Here is a 17,433-nt window from a genome sequence, read left to right on the forward strand (position 1 = left end):
CAGCCGGTGCCCGCTGGGTTGTGCCGCCCCGCATGGGTCATATACAATTTCTCTGCATTCCATGTCGGGTGCGATCATACCAGCACTAATGCACCGGATCCCATCAGAACTCCGCAGTTAAGCGTGCTTGGGCGAGAGTAGTACTAAGTTGGGTGACCACTTGGGAAGTCCTCGTGTTGCACCCCTTTCTTTCCCTCCCGATCCCCACTCTTCTGGACTTAGCTTGATTGCCTTTTTTCTCCCGACGCGTTTTCTTTCTTCTTTTGTAATTTTAATTTCAATTTTCTCGCGGTCGCATGCCTACGTTGCCCGGCCCGTCTCGGGGCCTCCCGCACAGCCGGTGCCCGCTGGGTTGTGCCGCCCCGCATGGGTCATATACAATTTCTCTGCATTCCATGTCGGGTGCGATCATACCAGCACTAATGCACCGGATCCCATCAGAACTCCGCAGTTAAGCGTGCTTGGGCGAGAGTAGTACTAAGTTGGGTGACCACTTGGGAAGTCCTCGTGTTGCACCCCTTTCTTTCCCTCCCGATCCCCACTCTTCTGGACTTAGCTTGATTGCCTTTTTTCTCCCGACGCGTTTTCTTTCTTCTTTTGTAATTTTAATTTCAATTTTCTCGCGGTCGCATGCCTACGTTGCCCGGCCCGTCTCGGGGCCTCCCGCACAGCCGGTGCCCGCTGGGTTGTGCCGCCCCGCATGGGTCATATACAATTTCTCTGCATTCCATGTCGGGTGCGATCATACCAGCACTAATGCACCGGATCCCATCAGAACTCCGCAGTTAAGCGTGCTTGGGCGAGAGTAGTACTAAGTTGGGTGACCACTTGGGAAGTCCTCGTGTTGCACCCCTTTTTGTTTTTATTTTCATCTCTTTCCCTCCCGATCCCCACTCTTCTGGACTTAGCTTGATTGCCTTTTTTCTCCCGACGCGTTTTCTTTCTTCTTTTGTAATTTTAATTTCAATTTTCTCGCGGTCGCATGCCTACGTTGCCCGGCCCGTCTCGGGGCCTCCCGCACAGCCGGTGCCCGCTGGGTTGTGCCGCCCCGCATGGGTCATATACAATTTCTCTGCATTCCATGTCGGGTGCGATCATACCAGCACTAATGCACCGGATCCCATCAGAACTCCGCAGTTAAGCGTGCTTGGGCGAGAGAGTAGTACTAAGTTGGGTGACCACTTGGGAAGCCCTCGTGTTGCACCCCTTTTGTTTTTATTTTCATCTCTTTCCCTCCCGATCCCCACTCTTCTGGACTTAGCTTGATTGCCTTTTTTCTCCCGACGCGTTTTCTTTCTTCTTTTGTAATTTTAATTTCAATTTTCTCGCGGTCGCATGCCTACGTTGCCCGGCCCGTCTCGGGGCCTCCCGCACAGCCGGTGCCCGCTGGGTTGTGCCGCCCCGCATGGGTCATATACAATTTCTCTGCATTCCATGTCGGGTGCGATCATACCAGCACTAATGCACCGGATCCCATCAGAACTCCGCAGTTAAGCGTGCTTGGGCGAGAGTAGTACTAAGTTGGGTGGCCACTTGGGAAGTCCTCGTGTTGCACCCCTTTTTGTTTTTATTTTCATCTCTTTCCCTCCCGATCCCCACTCTTCTGGACTTAGCTTGATTGCCTTTTTCTCCCGACGCGTTTTCTTTCTTCTTTTGTAATTTTAATTTCAATTTTCTCGCGGTCGCATGCCTACGTTGCCCGGCCCGTCTCGGGGCCTCCCGCACAGCCGGTGCCCGCTGGGTTGTGCCGCCCCGCATGGGTCATATACAATTTCTCTGCATTCCATGTCGGGTGCGATCATACCAGCACTAATGCACCGGATCCCATCAGAACTCCGCAGTTAAGCGTGCTTGGGCGAGAGTAGTACTAAGTTGGGTGACCACTTGGGAAGTCCTCGTGTTGCACCCCTTTTTGTTTTTATTTTCATCTCTTTCCCTCCCGATCCCCACTCTTCTGGACTTAGCTTGATTGCCTTTTTTCTCCCGACGCGTTTTCTTTCTTCTTTTGTAATTTTAATTTCAATTTTCTCGCGGTCGCATGCCTACGTTGCCCGGCCCGTCTCGGGGCCTCCCGCACAGCCGGTGCCCGCTGGGTTGTGCCGCCCCGCATGGGTCATATACAATTTCTCTGCATTCCATGTCGGGTGCGATCATACCAGCACTAATGCACCGGATCCCATCAGAACTCCGCAGTTAAGCGTGCTTGGGCGAGAGTAGTACTAAGTTGGGTGACCACTTGGGAAGTCCTCGTGTTGCACCCCTTTTTGTTTTTATTTTCATCTCTTTCCCTCCCGATCCCCACTCTTCTGGACTTAGCTTGATTGCCTTTTTTCTCCCGACGCGTTTTCTTTCTTCTTTTGTAATTTTAATTTCAATTTTCTCGCGGTCGCATGCCTACGTTGCCCGGCCCGTCTCGGGGCCTCCCGCACAGCCGGTGCCCGCTGGGTTGTGCCGCCCCGCATGGGTCATATACAATTTCTCTGCATTCCATGTCGGGTGCGATCATACCAGCACTAATGCACCGGATCCCATCAGAACTCCGCAGTTAAGCGTGCTTGGGCGAGAGTAGTACTAAGTTGGGTGACCACTTGGGAAGTCCTCGTGTTGCACCCCTTTTTGTTTTTATTTTCATCTCTTTCCCTCCCGATCCCCACTCTTCTGGACTTAGCTTGATTGCCTTTTTTCTCCCGACGCGTTTTCTTTCTTCTTTGTAATTTTAATGTCAATTTTCTCGCGGTCGCATGCCTACGTTGCCTGGCCCGTCTCGGGGCCTCCCGCACAGCCGGTGCCCGCTGGGTTGTGCCGCCCCGCATGGGTCATATACAATTTCTCTGCATTCCATGTCGGGTGCGATCATACCAGCACTAATGCACCGGATCCCATCAGAACTCCGCAGTTAAGCGTGCTTGGGCGAGAGTAGTACTAAGTTGGGTGATCACTTGGGAAGTCCTCGTGTTGCACCCCTTTTTGTTTTTATTTTGAGTATCTAATGATTCAACAAACGATGTCTACTAACGATGTTGATGCCGTTCGCATGGTATGTGGTACCCAAGCCAATCGTATCAAGCATGGTCCGTCGGTGCTCCGCCCTCGTCCTGGGATTTTATTTATCTAGTCAAATTATATTTTTGTAGTTTACATTCATATAGCTCAACTAAGGAATGAAAATAGGAAGCATCCAAAACCACGAAGATGATATTCTCAAAGCTCAAAAAGATGAAATATTGCACGATGACATTTTGTAAGTTAAATTAATGGCAAAAACGGCCGTTTAAAGCGATGAAGGGTCGGACAAGCCGCCTCCGGCGACTTGCCAGCGTGTAGATCTCGAAAAGTTACACAGATTCAAAAAAAAATTCATCCAATTTGGTTCACCGAACTCAAAGTTATGGTGCCTCAAAGTTTCAAACTTAGTTCTATGTACTTTTCGTGGGCATGAATCCTCGGGAATGTTTAAAAGTTTACTCAATTTATCAGCTTGTGAGTGTATAACATGAAAAAACGTATGGAAAAAAGTGGTCATTTAGCTAAAACAAGGCTGTATAGAGGGAGATATGTTGCTCGAGAGCTAGAGTGTCTGCCGTTCATATTTGCCATTGATTAACTAGGGAACTATTCAGCTTCAAGTCGGACATCTGGTCTTAAGGAAGGTCCAAACCCATATGGGTGCCCTTGACCCGACCTGGGAGGGGCCGTTTGAAGTCAAGGGAATAGTCCGACCTGGGACGTACATGTTGGCTGATCTGAAAGGAGACGTCCTCGCGCACCCATGGAACGCGGAGCACCTGAAGCGTTATTATCCTTGAAATGCCAAAATGGTTTTCAATCGGAAATGTGATGATTTAATTTCATGATTCCGAGTTCGACCAGAAATTAAATGGGGGCCACAGACTCCCACACGGTCACATTCCAGTAGTCGGTTAAAATCCAATCCTCCAAAACCTAAGGGTACGAGGTGCGATGCCAAAACCACTGACGAACTTAACATTCAAACCTTCAAGGTAAAGGGGCGATGTGAAAAGTTCAAAATGATCAAGCCTTTGAACTTGAGGGTACGAGGTGCGATATGAAGAACAGCTACGGACTTAGGATTTTAGCCTTTTAACGTTTTTTAAGTTGAGGGTGCGATGTTAAAAAATCCAGAGTTGGTACAATGTATTGAATACTAGACAGAGATTCGAATTCAAAATTTCAAGTATTTTTGAAGGCGCGACCTCAAAAGTACGAGGTGCGAGGTGACGTTGGCTTTAGCTTAAAGAAAAAGCAAAGAAAGGAAGGCAACAAAGTAAAAACAAATGGGAGCTTCTTTATTGAATGGAGAGCAGCGCCAAGACTTATAGACCTTGCAGCTTTGCCCTGACATTTACAAACAAAGGAGAAGAGAAGAAAGACAGAGAAAGGCCTCATGAAGGATGATCGCCTAAGAGCCTGCCTGAGGAGTGCCCTCCTGAGTGGTGCCGACCTGGTCCTCTTCGAGATCGGAGTAGTCAGAGTCCAGATCTCTGACATACTTATCCACCAACGCTTGGGGGCCAGAGGTGCCGCCAGGCCCAGACGCCCACTGCTCGGCATACCTCTTTTTCAGACCACTGAGATCGATCTGAAGGTCAGGCATGTCGGAAGCAATGCCCTTCATGAAGAACTTGAAGCCCGCGTCAGAGAAGTCTTTGGCAAATCCATCGAAGTCAGGATGTTGCCTAAACGATTCCTCCAATAGGACTCCATTGCTGAGACGCTCATTCGCCGTCTCCAGCTCGGCAGTCGCATGCTTCAGCTTCTTATCCTTCGCTTCAAGCGCCTGGAGCATGTCGTCCTTCTCCTTCAGGAGTTGGAACTTCTCCTTCTCCAAGCCCCTGGTGATAGCATGGGCAGCTCAGAGCTGGGCCTTGCGTCTGTCCTCTTCCTTCTTCAGCAGCTCGGCCTTGGTCTCCACCTCGGCCTTCAAAATTTCCACCTCAGAGTGAACCTTCAGCAGCTCATCCTTCATGGTGGAGGAAGTAGCCTCCAAGGCAGCAGAGAACTCCTCTTTCTCCCTCGCTGCCAGAACTTCCCTCCCATCCAGCTCGGCATTTACAGCCAGAGCCGATTGAATGGAAGCAACAAACGCATGAGGAAAAACACCGAGAAGAAAATTAGACCGAGCTACCTGTTAGGTAAATTGAGCAAAAATGGAGACACCAGTCTTACCTCAGCGGCGTAGTCGATGGTCCTCTGCAGAACGGACCCTGGGTCACTTACAAATTTGGACGCCCTCCTTAGGCAGCGGTCCAAACTTGCAGCCGAGATGCGGGACACCTGGTCCCTCACCCTAGAACTTGACGGCTCAACTCTGAACTGTGCCGTCACGTCGAACGTCCCGCCCATCCTGGCTTCAGGATCGTCCACCCGATCTGCGAAGCTCGCAGGCAGGACCCCACGAGCTCTGACCTCCAAGGGGGAGGTGGTCTTCTTCTTCTTTCTCCTTCGCTTCAGAGGAACTTCCTCCCTCACCTCCTCGCCCAAGGCGAGACGTCCACCGCCTCGGTCTGATCCCTGGGGCGCTTCTCCCTCGAAGGACCCCCAGAAGACTCCAGCTCGATCACTGGGGCTGGATCTTCCGAGGCTGGCCCTACCACAGCAGGAGTGGCAGGTTTCGAACTCTGGGCGGCCTCAAGAGCATGGGCTCGGCCCTTGGACTTGCATTTCACGTTACTCGCAAACCCGCAAACCATGGCTACAAAACAAAGGAAAAAAAAACAGCACAAAGTTAGAGGAAAGGGAGGGGGCAGCAAGCTCGGCATACCTAATTCGGAGTTCGGCCTTCAGGATTCAATAGGACGAACTGCAGGGTTGTAATCTAGCAGTCCGGACTCAAGCAGTAGCTTGTGGGTCACCAAGGTTCCGACCTTCCTACCCCTCGGAAAATGTTCCTTGTAATATTTCAACGTGTCGAAGGAGGCTTGCGTAAGCTCGGGGACTTGTCGGATTGAAACTGCGCGAAGACAAAATCCGAGTTAGATCTGAATGACAGGAAAGAAGATCACAAAAAGTAAGAACTACTCGTACCTAGGTTCCCAAACCTAGTGGGAACGTCAAAGAAGGAACGACCTGACTCGTCCTTTGCAAGCCATTCCCCAGAAGCGTAGAACCACTTCCTCACCCATCCCTTGATGGAGGTCGGCCCCTTAACTATACCGCCTGCGCCTTTCCTTGCGCACATATAGAACCGACCAGGCTTCTTAGCTATCCTTTTCGCTTCGAAGCACGCGAGAAGCTGGTCTACGTCCAACAACTCGGCCTCTTCACTATCTCGAGCTCGTAGTCAAAAAAGGATGGCCAAAGCGAAAATGACACCCCATCCATTGGGGGCCACTTGAGCCGGAGCCAACCCAGTCCGGAAGAGAAATTCTTGGACAAAAGGGTGAAGGGGAAGCCTGAGGCCGTACTCAAACATTTTGAAGTAGAGAGTGACCCATCCCTCTGGAGGATTGTCAGCTCTCTCCCCCTCCTCCGGAATCCTAAAGAGGATGTTCTCAGGGATAGCGAACCCCCTACGAAGGGATCCGAGGTAGTGCTCAGGTATCCTAGAAGGGTATTCCAAACCCTGACCCGAGGTGGAGGCATCACTATCCTCCCCGTCATCGGAGAACCTAAAGTTTTCTATCTTCTCGAGCTCGGACTCTAACCTACAAGCTAAATCCTCATTGGATCCTATGTTGCTGCTAAAAGAGGACGACATGGCAACTACGTTCGAAAGAGAAAGTGAGGGAAGAGACCGACCTACCAAGGGTTCGAGCTGCCTTCAGATCGAACTCCAAAAATTCAGGAAACGTAAGGTATGACCTGAAGGGTTAGGGGTATTTATAGCTCGTTGGAAAAATTTCCCCACCGTACATGTGTAATCAACGAGCGGCTAGGATCCTCCCGGAGATCCGAAGCGTCGGAATATTTGAATATTCCGATGATAAATCCACCGCAACGGTTATGTTTTCCCACGAATAGAAAGTCGCCACGTGTCCGAAGCAAATCAAATGAACTTCTCTGCCAGGTCGAGATCGGACCAGACAGAGAGGGGGCCAATGTTTGGGGGAAAGAATACCCTGGACACGTGGAGGACAGCCATTGGTGCCCCAAGGTGACCCATGAGTCATGCCCCAGCTCGGACCGCCGAGATCACCACCACTAGCGTTAATAGATGCTAAGTATGAGGGCCGAGATGAACCTGGTCCAGGTCAGACCTACCGGGAAGCTCGGTGGGGGCCGATGTGAGTTACTATTAGCAGGCGTGATTATCGGGGGTAACCGTCGATCCCGAGATTATCGGGTGTAACCGTCGATCCCGAGATTACCGGGTGTAACCGACGGTCCCGAGATTACCGGGTGTAACTGATTACGCTTGTTTACATGCGTAAAAAGAAGGTTTTAGATGCTGTTTTTACAATGTTTCAGCTTTGTTTCGGATTTTTCTCGGTCGTTTGAGTTCCAATTCATGCAAAATTCATATATTATGGTTTGTGGTTGGCTTATATTGTATATATGACATTTTAGGACCATTTGGGAGTGCAAATTAATCAAAAGAAGCAAAAAGACGAAAAAAGCTTCATGGGAGGCGCCAGGCGCCTGCGTGCCTGCAGAAAAACAGTTTTTCTTCCAACTTTGCCCTTAATGAAACGCGTCTTCCAATGCGTTTTGGTGGTTCCAACCGATGCATACGTGTAGAAGAAGTGTTCCACTATCAGTTTGAGCACGATTTGGTCAGTCAAAAGAGTTGGAAATGGGTGATTCACCATCGTTTTAGGACCTACCTAACCAATTCTGCACAGCTATAAATTCCAGCAACTTCTCCACCAAAATCATCAAGCCTTGCTTCCTTCTCTTGATCATTTTTAGTGTTTCTTTGTTGCTTTCTAAGTACTTTTGAGTTGCTTTCATTAGTTACTTTTGGTTTTTAAATCCCGAGTACTTTACATTCTTTTATTGAGCTTTGTTTTGTTTCCATTTGTACTTAGTTATTTACTACTTATTCAAATATATAAAAATCTAGCACTTTGCTTATCTTCCCTTTGCCTTTACTTTATTTTTAGTTAAGAGAGTTGTGTTTTTGGAGGAAAGAGCACGTGACACTCTCCCTTGCTTGAAAGAGAAGGGCGAAGCTCTCAATCCCGATAAAAACTCTCCGTTAGTTAACTTTTGTTTTTCACACATGCATTCCACATTCAACCGTTTTACTTGCTGTATTTTCTTCAATATGTCTTTCTAAATTCCCGTCTCTAGCCCGGTTATGGATAGTTAGCCTTTTATGTCTAAAAAGGGTTGCTAAGAGGTAGTGTTTTTGCTTTCCATTCATTGCTCAACATGTTTTCCCAAAAAGTTAGGATTTAGAGAAGGCCACTGTAAGTCTTAACAAGTCAATACTGAAAAGGTTGCATATTTGCATTGTTGAGTGGTTGAACCGAGGAGAGGAGCGCCTTAGACATAAGGGTTCCACTTAAGTAGCCTAGACATAGGACCTTAACCCGAGGTTGCGACTATTTCCATCCTAAAACTAAGATATCTCTCATAATAGACATATTAGGGAATGTCTTAGGACTTTGAACTTGCTTAGACATAAGTCAAGTGAGAAGCGTAGTCGTTGGTTTCTAAAGTAAAATGCATATTATCCTTAGCATGTCCTTGATTCTTTGTTGGCTAACTTGAAGTAATTCGGGCTAGGTTTTATCATTATAAGTCCAAATCCCAAATCCAAAACCATTATTTGTGACCACTTCCCATTCTACAAGAATCACTCATTCCAACATTCACTATTCTTTAAAACTTTAGAGTTTGGAAATTATTTAGAAGTCCTTGAGGATCGATACTTGGATACTCCATCCATTTTATATTACTTTGACAGGTGTGCGCTTGCATCTATATATTTGTTACCACGCTTAGTGCGTGCGTTCAGCATAAACGCCAGTCAAGTTTTTGGCGCCGTTGCCGGGGACTTTAGTTTTAAAATTATTTTCAAATTCTTTTAGTTTTTATTTTTGTGAATTGTTGTTGGGTGTAATTTCCATCCACCGTTTTTGTTCTATATTTTTGGTCGTTTATCTCACAAGGGTAAGTTAAAGTGCATGAGCACAAGATCTTTTCTTCTACCCCTTGACCCTGAGATTGAGCGGACCCTTCGAAAAACTCGAAAGGAGCAAAGACTTCGAAAACAACTAGAAAAGCAAAAAGAGAGACAAGGTGAAATCAGTCCTGAAAGTGAGGTAGAGAGTACGAGCACATCAATGACAGATATTCCACCTCGTGATCCGGTTGATCCACCTGCTGTTAACGGTAATATGAGGGATCATGCAAGAAATGATGAATTCAACCATATCCAGATGGCAGACAACAGAGACGTGGCAATGCGAGAATATGCCGCCACGGCTTTTCAGAACTTTGATTCAAGGATAGTCAACCCTATTCCAGCCCACGCAAACTTTGAGCTTAAACCAATGATGTTCCAAATGTTGCAGACAATTGGACATTTTGGAGGGCAGGAACATGAGGATCCACATGATCATCTGAAATCATTCATTCAAATTGCAAATGCATTTCGATTACCTGGTATAACAGACGATGCTCTGAGACTAACACTTTTTCCATTTTCTTTGAAGGACCAAGCTAGAGCATGGCTCAATGCATTTCCACCGGGATCCATCACCACATGGGGGTCGTTAGTGGAGAAGTTCTTAACAAAATTCTTCCCACCTACTCGCCACGCTGATATCAGAGAGGAGATCATCTCCTTTAGACAGTATGATCGTGAACCTGTTCACGAGGCGTGGGAGAGATTTAAAGAACTAATCAGGAAATATCCGAACCATGGCTTGCCGGCATGCATCCAGATAGAACATTTCTTTAGAGGTTTAGATCATCCTACTAAGATGATGCTAAACAATGCTGCCAACGGAGCCTTTACAAAGAAGACATTCAACGAGATAGTTGACATCCTAAATGACTTAGCTTCACACAACGAACTATGGTGTTCGCAAAGATCTAGGGCAGCACCAAAGAAGCGAGATCCAGCTGGAGTTTTGGCTCTGGACATTGCGACCTCGATGCAAAAAGAGATGGTTACAATGAACCAGAGGCTGAAAGAGATGGCATTGGGAATAAAAAATCCATTAGCCACGCCGATACAACCTGTGCAGTCGGATTATTGCACTCCTGCCCCTGTTTGCCAAGTCAACGATCTCATTTGTTCATTTTACAGTGAAAACCATATTTATGATAATTGTCCACATAACCCTGCTTCCGTTTTTTATGTAGGACATGGGAACAATAGGAACTTTAACCCATATTCGAACACCTACAACCCAGGTTAGAGGCACCACCCTAATTTCTCATGGGGAGGACAAGAAGGTTCGAGCGGTTTTAATCAAGGGCAGAGCCAACAGAACAAGCAGCCCTATGTTCCACCTACACAGCAATACATCCCACCACCGCAACAGCAGTACAATCAGAGAACACAGACTCCACCAGTTCAAAATAACAACTCAAATCTTGAGAATATGATGAAGGAGTACATGGCCCGAACCGACGCAGTGATACAATCCCAAGCGGCATCAATGAGGAATTTCGAGACCCAATTGGGACAGCTCGCCAATGAATTGAAGAATAGACCACAAGGTTCTTTTCCAGGCCATACTGAATTACCAAAACAAGAAGGGAAAGAACAGTGCAAAGCTGTCACCCTCAGGAGTGGACTGGCATATGATGGACCAATAATGCCAACAACAGATGTACAGATTCCGTCCACTGAACCAATTGTAAAGATACCAGAAAATCCAACAACACCAGAAAAAGAAAATATTAGAAAAGGTAATGAGGACACCCCGAGTGTTCCTCCACAGGTACAGCCTTCTTTTACCCCTACTCCCCCGTTTCCACAAAGATTAGTTAAGAAAAATAATGATTCCCAGTTTAGAAAATTTTTAGATATTTTAAAACAACTGCATATAAATATACCATTAGTAGATGCTCTAGAACAGATGCCAAATTATGCTAAGTTTTTGAAAGATATAATTTCTAGGAAGAAAAAAATAGGAGAGCATGAACTGGTAGCCATGACAAAATGTAGTAGTGAAGCTGTAGGCAGCCCGCTACCCATGAAATGTAATGATCCTGGCAGTTTTACCATTCCATGTTCCATAGGAGGAAAAAACTTAGGTAGGGCATTATGTGATCTAGGCGCTAGCATTAATCTTATGCCATTATCAGTTTTCAAATCTTTAGGCATAGGAGAAGCTAGACCTACTACGGTTACCCTCCAACTAGTAGATAGATCTATCATAAGACCTGAGGGAAAGATAGAAGATGTTTTAGTCCAGGTGGACAAATTCATTTTCCCTGCGGACTTTATCATTCTAGATTGCGAGGCAGACTTAGACGTTCCCATTATTTTGGGAAGACCATTTCTAGTCACTGGGGATACAGTTTTTAATGTGAGGAAGGGAGAAATTACAATGAGGGTAAATAATGAAGAAGTTAAATTTAACGTTCTAGACGCCATGAAATTACCAGGAGACTTTGAAGAGTGCTCTGCTATAAATAGCTTGAATCCTATTATGTTTGATGAGTTTTATGACTTATTAGTTATAGAGATTGAAGAAGAGCTTGATAAGATAGCAGAAGGACCAGAAGATGTGGCTAATCCTATTGAAAAAAATACAAAAAGAAGAATGCAAGTCGTTACTTCCGTCCATAGTGGAACCACCCACGTTGGAGCAGAAGCCATTGCCGTCGCATTTGAAATATGCGTATCTAGGGGATAACGACACTATACCAGTTATTATAGCTTCCAATTTATCACCTACTAATGAATAATCTTTATTGCAGATTTTGGAGAAGCACAAAAAGGCCATTGGATGGACGATAGCAGATATCCGAGGGATAAGCCCAGCCTTTTGCATGCACAAAATTCTATTGGAAGAAGATGCTAAGAACTCTATTGAGAGTCAAAGGCGGTTGAACCCGAAGATGAAAGAGGTTGTAAGGAAAGAAATTCTTAAATGGCTTGACGCCGGTGTTATATACCCAATATCCGACAGCAGCTGGGTAAGCCCAGTACAGTGTGTACCAAAGAAAGGGGGTATAACCGTGGTGGCCAACGAGGAGAATGAGCTCATCTCAACCCGAACTGTGAGCGGGTGGAGAGTTTGCATTGATTATCGCAAACTCAACAAGGTAACAAAGAAAGACCATTTTTCTCTCCCGTTTATTGACCAGATGCTCGACCGTCTGGCGGGTAAGGATTTCTATTGTTTTTTAGATGGATATTCGGGTTATAATCAAATTACTATTGCTCCAGAAGACCAAGAGAAGACAACATTTACGTGTCCGTATGGTACGTTCGCTTTTAGGCGAATGCCCTTTGGACTATGCAATGCACCTGCGACTTTTCAGAGGTGTATGATGGCCATCTTCTCTGACATGGTAGAAAATATTCTAGAAGTTTTTATGGATGACTTTTCTGTTTTTGGAAATTCTTTCGACGCTTGTTTAGTTAATTTGGAGAGAGTATTGGAGAGATGTGAACAAACAAACCTAGTCCTAAATTGGGAGAAGTGTCATTTCATGGTACAAGAGGGTATTGTTTTGGGTCACAAAATTTCCAAGCAAGGAATAGAGGTAGACCACGCTAAGATAGACATCATTTCAAAGCTACCTCCTCCTACAAATGTCAAAGGGATTAGAAGTTTTTTAGGGCATGGGGGATTTTACCGCCGCTTTATAAAAGACTTTGCTAAAATTTCTAAACCCTTGTGTCAATTGTTAGAACATGATAGACCATTTGTTTTTGATGATGACTGTTTAAAATCATTTGAAATGTTGAAAGTTGCTCTAAGTTCAGCTCCTATAATTATCGAACCTAATTGGGATTTACCTTTGAGCTCATGTGTGATGCCAGTGATTATGCAATAGGAGCTATGTTAGGACAACGTAAAAACAAGATCTTGCATCCTGTGTATTATGCTAGTAAGACTCTGACCGGTGCACAACTCAATTACACTACTACTGAAAAGGAACTGTTAGCAGTTGTGTTCGCCTTTGATAAGTTTAGGTCTTACTTGATAGGCACAAAAGTCATTGTTTTTACTGACCATTCTGCTTTAAATATTTATTTGCTAAAAAGATGCTAAACCACGTTTGATACGGTGGATTTTGTTACTTCAAGAGTTTGATATTGAAGTTAGGGACAGGAAGGGTACTGAAAACCAAGTTGCTGATCACCTGTCTAGATTGGAATCCCCGCTCTGTGATGATGGAACTGTTATACGTGAACAGTTTATTGACGAGCAACTCTTGCGAGTTGATTCAGTTCCGTGGTATGCCGATATAGCAAATTATTTGGTAAGTCGAATAGTTCCTTATGAGTTCAACAAGCAACAGGTAAAGAAATTTCTAAATGAAGTTCGATGTTTATCGTTGGGATGAGCCTTTTTTATATAAGCTAGGACCTGACAATATCTTACGCAGGTGTGTCGCAGAAGAAGAGCACGAGGCGATATTAGACGCTTGTCATATGTCTCCATATGGAGGACATTTTGCAGGACACAAAACCGCAGCCAAAGTTTTGCAAAGTGGGTTCTTTTGGCCCACTCTGTTCAAAGATGCACATAAGTTTGCCCAGGTTTGTGACAAATGCCAACGGACAGGTAATATATCTAAACGCCACGAAATGCCTCAAACCCCGATCCTGGAGATTGAAATATTTGATGTGTGGATTTTATGGGTCCATTTCCATCTTCTAATGGTAAGCTTTATATATTGTTAGCAGTAGATTATGTTTCGAAATGGATAGAAGCCATTGCAACTGCTACCAATGATTCCAAAGTTGTCATTCGTTTTCTGCAAAAGCACATTTTTACGCGTTATGGAACCCCGCGTTGTCTGATAAGCGATGGGGGGGCTCATTTTGTGAATAGGTCTATGCAAATGTTGCTGACTAAATACAATGTGCGTCATAGGGTTGCAACAGCATATCATCCTCAGTCGAATGAGTTAGCCGAAATATCTAATAGGGAGATAAAAAACATTTTAGAAAAAACTGTAAATCTTAACCGTAGGGATTGGTCTTTTAAGCTTGATGATTCACTTTGGGCATATAGGACAGCATTTAAGACTCCCCTCGGCATGTCCCCCTATAGGCTAGTTTTTGGAAAAGCATGTCATTTGCCTCTTGAGCTAGAATATAAAGCATTTTGGGCTACTAAGAAATTAAATTTTGATTTGTTGACTGCAAGTGAAGCGAGGAAGTTACAATTGTTGGAATTAGAAGAACACAGGCACTTTTCTTATGAGAATGCTAAGTTGTTTAAGAAAAAACTAAACAGTGGCATGATAGGCGTCTTCGGCCGAACAATCTTCAAGAAGGTGATCTGGTTCTGTTATTCAACTCTAGGTTGAAACTTTTCCCTGGAAAACTTAAGTCTAGATGGTTTGGTCCCTTTCAAATTTTTAAAGTCTACCCATATGGGGCAGTGGATCTAGTTGACTCTAAGGGAAATGTTTTTAAAGTAAATGGGTAGAGACTTAAAGCCGTATTTTGGAGAACCAGTGGATAGAGGAAAAACCTCTATTCAACTTTCAGGTCAATAAATTTTTGCGAAAAAAATGTTTTTTCCTTCTTATCCGTTTTTGAAAGAACAAAAGTAAAGGAAGGAAGTCTTTGTATCTTGTATTTTCTTTTTGTTTAATTATAAAGTTTTTCTTATTAAGAGAATGTTTGTGAAACGTTGAAAAAAAAAGAAAAAAAAAAGAAAACGTTGAAAAAAAAAAAAATTATGCAGGCGCCTGGCGCCTGCCCTGTTTTTCCAGCATTTAGAAAACTCTCAGGTTCGAGAAGTCGTGCAACATATCTACAACTTAAGGGCTTCATTGGATTTTGCGGTTTTACCTTCATGGCCTCCAGCGCTAGCTGCTATCCTTGGTCATCCATCTCCCAGTATTGACACTGATCCTAGTCCACAACCTCCGACTTCATGAAGGGGAGGTTCCTTCTTTGCTATTTTTTTGTGTTTTCTTCTTTGGTTAATGACGTAGTTTGCATATTCTAGCATTACTACGCATGTTTTTTTTGTATTGATTATGTTTCGAGCTCAGTTGAAGCATGAATAAATTAGTATCGTTTATCTTCTGATCACTTAAAGTATGCCTTCACTTAACCTTAGTTTAGCTTTTCACATGCCTATTTTGAAGCATCTGTGCTGTGCATGTGATTTCATGTCGATGATGATTATAAGAGATTGTTGAGTTTTCTGTTCTATGCCTGACTAAGCTTTGAGCTATTTTCCTTTGTTTATGTGATAAACTCATTTTCTTTTATGTCTTTTTGATCTTTACAGACTTTAAGGTTTTCTTTGCCCCTATATAGGAAGTCCTTGTCCTTTTTACTGTTAAGCCTTTTTCATCCGATGCAAAGTCTTTTCCCAGTGAGGACACTGTCTCTCTTAGTTTGGGGGGACAGTCGTTGTGTCAGTCGTTGTTTCAGAAAGATAAGGTGTTATTTATATTTGAAAATCATGCTATTTTCTTTTGAAAAAGAGTCAGTTGGAAAAACAAATGCTATTAAAAAAAGAAAGTGTTGAAAAGAAAAAAAAACACAAACAAACAATAAAAAAAATTGCAAAAGAGTAAAAAGAGTCTTGTTGAGAGAAAATAAGAGTGGGGAAAAGACTTGTGTTAGAAAGAAAAGAGCGGTAAAAACAATGAGAGTTAAAGAAAATGTATTTATGATTCCCGAGTCCTACTGTAGACACCCATTTAGTTTAGGTTGGGTGTTGACTTTGAAAATAGCAGTAAAGATGGTGATAAGTGACTTCGTGTTTCTCATTGTCGTCGTTTTATGACCTAGCTGTTAGTTCAAAGTCTTTCTACGAGTAGCTGTGGTTGAAACCGATGTTAGTGTGTGGAAACCTCAGGGGCTAGTAGCCGGTCTGTCAGATGTAAAAGTCTTAGTGTAAGGAGGGAGTGTGCAGATTCCTTAGGGGTATTTGAAAACGTTTTCTGTTTTTGAAGAGAAAAAAAGATTTTGAAAGAAAAGTTTTTATCATTTCAAACTTGGTTTATAGTGACTAATTTTACAAAGGCAATAGAATGGTAGGCTCTGACATCTTTTCCTTGAGACAATTTATGATTGAACATCTCGGTTGCTTTGCTTTTCCTTGTCCATGTGTTAGAAAGCTGATTAAAGTTGCTAAGTTTTGCTTGAGGACAAGCAAAAAGTTAAGTTTGGGGGTGTGATTACGCTTGTTTACATGCGTAAAAAGAAGGTTTTAGATGCTGTTTTTACAATGTTTCAGCTTTGTTTCGGATTTTTCTCGGTCGTTTGAGTTCCAATTCATGCAAAATTCATATATTATGGTTTGTGGTTGGCTTATATTGTATTTATGACATTTTAGGACCATTTAGGAGTGCAAATTAATCAAAAGAAGCAAAAGACGAAAAAAGCTTCATGGGAGGCGCCAGGCGCCTGCGTGCCTGCAGAAAAACAGTTTTTCTTCCAACTTTGCCCTTAATGAAACGCGCCTTCCAATGCGTTTTGGTGGTTCCAACCGATGCATACGTGTAGAAGAAGTGTTCCACTATAAGTTGAGCACGATTTGGTCAGTCAAAAGAGTTGGAAATGGGTGATTCACCATCGTTTTAGGACCTACCTAACCAATTCTGCACAGCTATAAATTCCAGCAACTTCTCCACCAAAATCATCAAGCCTTGCTTCCTTCTCTTGATCATTTTTAGTGTTTCTTTGTTGCTTTCTAAGTACTTTTGAGTTGCTTTCATTAGTTGCTTTTGGTTTTTAAATCCCGAGTACTTTACATTCTTTTATTGAGCTTTGTTTTGTTTCCATTTGTACTTAGTTATTTACTACTTATTCAAATATATAAAAATCTAGCACTTTGCTTATCTTCCCTTGCCTTTACTTTATTTTTAGTTAAGAGAGTTGTGTTTTTGGAGGAAAGAGCACGTGACACTCTCCCTTGCTTGAAAGAGAAGGGCGAAGCTCTCAATCCCGATAAAAACTCTCCGTTAGTTAACTTTTGTTTTCACACATGCATTCCACATTCAACCGTTTTACTTGCTGTATTTTCTTCAATATGTCTTCTAAATTCCCGTCTCTAGCCCGGTTATGGATAGTTAGCCTTTTATGTCTAAAAGGGTTGCTAAGAGGTAGTGTTTTTGCTTTCCATTCATTGCTCAACATGTTTTCCCAAAAAGTTAGGATTTAGAGAAGGCCACTAAGTCTTAACAAGTCCAATACTGAAAAGGTTGCTTATTTGCATTGTTGAGTGGTTGAACCGAGGAGAGGAGCGCCTTAGACATAGGGTTCCACTTAAGTAGCCTAGACACGGACCTTACCCCGAGGTTGCGACTATTTTCCATCCTAAAACTAAGATTACTCTCATAATAGACATATTAGGG

General features: G+C 43.9%; 10 non-coding genes across 10 annotated transcripts; 9 read left to right on the top strand and 1 right to left on the bottom strand.

Moving 5' to 3' along the window:
* Positions 1–66: 66 nt before the first annotated feature.
* On the top strand, positions 67–185 carry LOC148207461 (5S ribosomal RNA). The gene has a single exon (XR_015788009.1). It is a non-coding gene; the product is annotated as a 5S ribosomal RNA (ribosomal RNA).
* A 215-nt stretch (positions 186–400) lies between these two features.
* Positions 401–519, top strand: LOC148207462 (5S ribosomal RNA). The gene has a single exon (XR_015788010.1). It is a non-coding gene; the product is annotated as a 5S ribosomal RNA (ribosomal RNA).
* Positions 520–734: 215 nt separating this feature from the next.
* On the top strand, positions 735–853 carry LOC148207463 (5S ribosomal RNA). Its single transcript, XR_015788012.1, has one exon. It is a non-coding gene; the product is annotated as a 5S ribosomal RNA (ribosomal RNA).
* A 233-nt stretch (positions 854–1,086) lies between these two features.
* LOC148207464 (5S ribosomal RNA) lies at positions 1,087–1,207 on the top strand. The gene has a single exon (XR_015788024.1). It is a non-coding gene; the product is annotated as a 5S ribosomal RNA (ribosomal RNA).
* A 232-nt stretch (positions 1,208–1,439) lies between these two features.
* LOC148207465 (5S ribosomal RNA) lies at positions 1,440–1,558 on the top strand. Its single transcript, XR_015788017.1, has one exon. It is a non-coding gene; the product is annotated as a 5S ribosomal RNA (ribosomal RNA).
* A 232-nt stretch (positions 1,559–1,790) lies between these two features.
* Positions 1,791–1,909, top strand: LOC148207466 (5S ribosomal RNA). Its single transcript, XR_015788013.1, has one exon. It is a non-coding gene; the product is annotated as a 5S ribosomal RNA (ribosomal RNA).
* A 233-nt stretch (positions 1,910–2,142) lies between these two features.
* LOC148207467 (5S ribosomal RNA) lies at positions 2,143–2,261 on the top strand. The gene has a single exon (XR_015788014.1). It is a non-coding gene; the product is annotated as a 5S ribosomal RNA (ribosomal RNA).
* Positions 2,262–2,494: 233 nt separating this feature from the next.
* LOC148207468 (5S ribosomal RNA) lies at positions 2,495–2,613 on the top strand. The gene has a single exon (XR_015788015.1). It is a non-coding gene; the product is annotated as a 5S ribosomal RNA (ribosomal RNA).
* Positions 2,614–2,845: 232 nt separating this feature from the next.
* On the top strand, positions 2,846–2,964 carry LOC148207469 (5S ribosomal RNA). The gene has a single exon (XR_015788018.1). It is a non-coding gene; the product is annotated as a 5S ribosomal RNA (ribosomal RNA).
* A 6,767-nt stretch (positions 2,965–9,731) lies between these two features.
* On the bottom strand, positions 9,732–9,838 carry LOC148207470 (small nucleolar RNA R71). The gene has a single exon (XR_015788026.1). It is a non-coding gene; the product is annotated as a small nucleolar RNA R71 (small nucleolar RNA).
* Between the last annotated feature and the right edge of the window lie 7,595 nt (positions 9,839–17,433).

Source organism: Momordica charantia, unplaced genomic scaffold (assembly GCF_013281855.1).
Source record: "Momordica charantia cultivar OHB3-1 unplaced genomic scaffold, Mcharantia_2.0 BLBB01000155.1, whole genome shotgun sequence".
Classification (NCBI taxonomy): domain Eukaryota; kingdom Viridiplantae; phylum Streptophyta; class Magnoliopsida; order Cucurbitales; family Cucurbitaceae; genus Momordica; species Momordica charantia.